We start from the raw sequence: 6,000 nt of genomic DNA, 5'->3' as shown, positions 1-6,000 counted from the left end.
AATATACTTTTTTGGTTTGTCCAGATAAAGATAAAAAATAGCAACGAACCACGCTGTAACGAAAAGTCTAAACTATCCTCTGGTAATTGTCAAATTTACATTTTACATATCTAAACTGAATTACAAATACTACCAGTGTCGTCATTGTTAGCTTTTATGTAACTTTCAGGATTTTGGTCATTCTTCTATTATTGAATATTGTGATTGCTTGTGTATCTATAAAAGTTTCAAGAAAAATTTGTTAGTGTAACTGAGTCTGACGTATGTATTATTTTCTTGCAAGCATTACAGTTTAACGACAATAATGGACTGCGTAGCTTTATATTATTTTTATTATGATATTTTTTTCTTATTTTCCTCTTTACTTGTTAAATCATTGATGCTTTAAAATTATTTTTTTAAAGAAGGTGGTGCCCAGGTGAATTGAGCGGAAATTTAGTTACTAGTTGATTGGTTATTGGCAGTAATATAAATATACATACTAGTGCTTTTTCCATAATTATTATGGAATGGTAAGTTTTTTGAAATAAGTTGTAATTTAATATTTAAATTTTATTATAAAATAAACAAATTTAATAATATTTAACGTTTTTATAATAAATATTAAAGGTTTTATCAAATCAAAAAAAAAAAAAAGAAATATACAATGTTGTCGATAGCGTCAATCCTATGTAAACTTAATTCTAGTCTGGCCCGTAGTAGGTTGCTAAAGATTCACAAGACCAAGAATTCAATTTTATAAAAAAAAAAATTGTAGAGCCAAAATTAAATCAGCCATAAAACAAGAAGACCAGCGCAAAAGCTCTTATGGCCATATAGCATTAATTATTGCCCATCTAATTATAAGAAGAAAATATCATGTGATTAAAGCTCTAAAATAGTCTTCAAAATTCTAATTGTACTATTTATATCATGAGATTAATCTACGAAAACCACATAATTCCAGAGTCTATTTTCAATAGTGACTTACTAAACGGAGTGATAAGTTGGTATTATCATATCTCATTAGACACAGTTAGCTGATAGTTGTTTATTTAATTTGTATTGTTCAAGTGTAATAACATTGTTATAGGAATTTCTATGTGAGATTTTGAGTAATCACTGCTTATCACTAAACCTAACAACTATTTGCAGCACGTGTCTATTATTGATCTTGCCTTGACTCTTGCTTCCTAGATCGCTGCCAATGAATTTTACCCTTTCAAAATACTTATTTTATATTATTGATAATTCTTTTTAATCTAAAATATTTTTATTAACTTCTACTATGCAACTTTTGCTGATTTCTTTAGAATTGAATGTTTAGCATAAACTGTTTTTTTTTTTAATTATTATTAAAAGAATGAAAGGAGTGATCAGTAGTGATTATTCAAAAATCTAATATTGAGTTTTTTTTTAACTGAAATAAAAAATTTCTAAAGAATTTTTTTAAATAATATAATATTTACGTAGCATGTTTGAAAAAAATTACTTTTTTATATTATTTATCTTATCTGTAGTGAAAATGAGATAGTATTTATTTTATTATTAAGTAATGTCAGAAAAAAATATAATATAATTTTTTTAGAATGTGCCTATAATTTTGTCTATAGCGCGTTATATATACAAATTTTATATTATTTTATTTATTTAAAAAATCCAATTTCTAAATTAGTATTGGATGCTTATGAAAAAAGTATTTATATTATATAAAATTAATTTCACATAAAAAGTTCTTTGATGAATCCTCCTCATGTTATTATTATAAACTAACCCAACAAGAACGGATCTATATATATCTTTGACCCATTTAACAACATGTCCAACTAGTTCTACTCTCGTCCTTATATTTGATTTGATTTGATTAGTATTATAATGGATTTTTTTTATACAATAGTATACATGCATGTTTAATAATATAATGATTAATTAGTACATATATCTAAAAGCCTTTGGAAAAGAAAGATTTTAGTCGTATTACCCTAAATTATTATGATTAAAGCACATATAGTACGTATACATGTTTTGTCATTATACAGACCCACTAGTCTCAAGTAGCCGCACATAGAAATTTCAAAACATCCCTAACTATAGTTTCTTGGTTTCGTTGAATTCCCTCTTTTTGAAATTTGAAGCATAAAATATATTTCCAAAATTATAATGTACCTACATATATTAATTTAAACTTAAATAGGTTAAAAATAAAGTTAAACGTGTTAATGAATTAGTTGTTACATCTTCTATGCACAAAGTACACAAAGCCTAGTAAATGTGGCTGTGTAAGGTGGCTCATGTATAAATATATAGGACACTGTTTGAAAATGAGGGAATATAAAATAATATTGTCATGTTTATTGCATTGTCATCGTGTTTCTACTTTTTAGGTTGTACTACTCAACTAGCAAAGCACACAGTTAACTAAGATTCTTTTCTACAAAAATACTAGATTATATATACTTTTTTACATATCATGGCCATTGTCAAATAGTCATATTATATATATAACCGTTTTAGAAGTTTTAATTGAATTTCTATACCATATTTATATTGCAATTATAATCACATCTTTATTATTTTAAAAATATTTAACTTAATAGAATATAATGAAATATATTTGTTAATGGTGTGAGATGAATAAAAATATTATTGTAATGTAATCTATTAAGTATAATATAGTTATACTATATATACTCTTCCTATAAATTAATTATTTTGATAATAAATGTGTTTATATTATTAGCAAAAGATCAAATAACAACTAAGAAATAGAATTCCACTAAAAAAGAAAATTGTTACGAGTAATCTCAGCACTATACTGATTCACCGAAAGATTAGGTCAAGTAAATTAATTGCATTATGATATAACTCAAACTAAATTTTTTCTATATAAACAAGTCAAAACAATGAGAGGTACGCTATTTATTCTAAGTTGTATTATATTCATTTTTTACTCTTATTAATTTGAGTGTCGAAATGTCTTTACAGGTGTCCGCCACCGTCGTTCCTCTTAAAATCGACGTATACTTCATCCGTCTCAGGCAAAGGGAAGCTCAACCTTAGACAGGACAAATTATACCTCAAGTTAAGCTTACCACACAGGAACATTTGACACCCATTGTAGAGCCAAGTTTACTTAATTCCACCATTATCTCTTTTACTTGCTTTTTATCCTCTTTTGTAGGTTATAATCAATGGCAAAAGAACGAAAAAATCCACCTCCTCCTCTTTCTGCTGAGGCCAAACTGCTGGTTATCAATGAGTCATTATGAACAAAAATTCAGCAGATGGCCGAACTATTAAATCAGAAATAGAATGGCCGAAGCAATGAAGAGGAATGAAAGAATCCTAACAATAACAATGACGATGACGATCACACTTCAGAAATCAAGACCATAGTGGTAGTCACTCCGAAGTTGCCAGTTTTATCTTTACTTTTAGGAATTAGTCGATCTCTTCGTCAACAATCTTGTAGCATCCTAAAATCTATGTCCATGATTCCAATTTTAATGTTACCCCACACTTTTTTTCCGACTTGTTATTCCTTTTTTTGTAGAATCTTCATCGTGGCTAGTGAGAACACTTCACTTCCTCTTCTTCCAAATACTCAGGCCGAGTTATTAGCCATGACCATTGCGCTACAAATCGAAGTCCAAAGAATGATTGACTTATTAGCTCAGAACGGTGATATATAAATTATTTTTGTAATCTACATATATATTCTAAAAATACTTGCTATTTAACCTTATTTTGTTCATGCCTTACTTAGTATAACATTACAATATTTGATCATTTTTCATCCTCAATAAAGTTAAACTAATTGTGATGTCCTTATGAATAACTTGATTATTGTACAAATAAAATGATACAAAAAATTATCAACCTTTGTTATTTTCTATTCTTTACTTTTACATTTTTACATCTTATACCTTCAGTGATTGATTGATCTTTGCACTTGTTATTATTAATTATTGAAAGCTAAAATTTCAACGGAATTTTTATCTGTAAAAAATAAAAGCAAGAAAGACATTAACCACTGTTAAAATTTTAATAAAACTTCAAATCAAGAGCAAGAACATTATTCAATTATCATCTCTTAACAATTTTTTAATTTTGACTGATATATTTAATTTATTCATCACACTTGAAGCAATTCTAAAATTATAATTTCAAGATAAATGTCATTAGTCTTATTATCAATTATTGGAATTGTTTGTTTATAGACAGATTGCTTTCTTTGCCTCTTTGACATTGCTTTGTCTCTCTTAATTTTTTCATTATTTTGTTGGTATAAATAGTAGTACTATTATATTTATGTATTATTAAACAATTCATGCAAACAAGCAATGAAGGCACAAATGAAGATTTAAACTTGATTTTCTTGCCCAGCCAAGATCGACATCACATTGGTCAAGACCCCCTAACACACTATAAATTCTTTCAAATTCCCAGCAACTTATAAGGGTAATGACACTTTTAATTTAGTTCTCAATGAAATAGCATAAAGGCAAAACTACTTCTTATTAGCACAATACAATACATTTCTTCTTATTCTTTCTAAATTGAGCTCTATGCATTGCAAAATTCCTCTAGTTGTTTTTACATTGTTAATTCTACTAATTCCTATTTTGTTTCTCAATTGCATTTTGCATGCTCAATGTTCATGCATGCCATCCTATTCGTATTATTTATTCATTCTCTCTAATTACTTATTCTCAGAATCAATCCAAACAAGCTGACATTTATAAGTTAGAATTAATTAAACAAATCGGTAATTATAAGCCATAATCAATTCAAATAAATCGATACTTATAAGTCAGAATCACTCTAAACAAATCGACATCTATAAGTTAAAATCAATTAAATAAATTGGCAATTATATACCACAATCAATCTAAACAAGTCGATACCTAAATCACTGCAAACAAATCGACATCTATACGTCGAAATCAATCAAATCGACAATTATAAGCCGAAATCAATCCAAACAAGTAAATACTTATAGGTCGAAGTCACTTCAAATACATTGGCAAATTATAAGTCAGCCCATCTACTATAACACATCAAACAATGTACCAAACTGAATGCCTATTTAACCGATCCATACGTCTAATACAAACAATGACGATTCCGAGATATCCACAACCGATTTTTTTTTATCCTGCCACATATCAAAGTCGAAATTTCAAATCACTTTTTCGTAATTTATTCCGAAAGGAATTAATGCACTACAAGAAAAAACAGTATTTATAACAAAAAAAAATTGTTACAAAGAATCTAAATTTTGAAACGAAAGGTATTTATAGTAAAAAAAAGACTGTTGCAGTATGTCCTGTTACAAAAAGTTTTTATAACAAAAAATAAAACTGTTACAATATAAAATAATATTTTGTAACATTTTTTTAATACAAAACTAAAATTTGTTACAAAAATGGTAACAATGTTTGACCTTTAAAATATTTTCGTAACAATTTAAATTTTTATGTCATAATAATATTTTGTTACAAAATACTACTTACTTTTATAATATTTTTTATTCTTTTAGTTACAAAAATAGAAAATTTATTTTAAAATATTTAATTAAATAATTAATATATCAATTAATTTTCTAAACACACTAACTTAACATTTATATAATATATAATCATGTAGATAATTAAGCTATCTTACATATTATTAAGATTCTTTTACAATAAAATAAGTTCTATAAATTTAACTAAACACAACTTTTCCTAACAATAAAATTGTGTCATATCAGATTTATAATTCTTGACTCTTTTAACATATTTCAGTCAATATAAAGTCTAGCATGTTGGTATCAATTTTGTACGCTTGCAAATATGAACAATAAAAACCAAAATTAAAAAATAACACATAACACTATTTTCATCAGAGAAAAAATTAACTTGAAACTCACAAGTTAAAATTAACTAATTCTTTAGGAATCTATTCTCAAAGTTTAAAACTAGCCAATCAAAATTATAAATTATCAAGAATTGAAAATTCAATATAAATTTGAACTAA

The sequence above is a fragment of the Arachis hypogaea genome, chromosome 7, assembly GCF_003086295.3.
Source record: "Arachis hypogaea cultivar Tifrunner chromosome 7, arahy.Tifrunner.gnm2.J5K5, whole genome shotgun sequence".
In the NCBI taxonomy this organism is placed as follows: domain Eukaryota; kingdom Viridiplantae; phylum Streptophyta; class Magnoliopsida; order Fabales; family Fabaceae; genus Arachis; species Arachis hypogaea.
The sequence above is the reverse complement of the archived record's forward strand: the minus strand, read 5'-3'. Positions refer to the sequence as shown.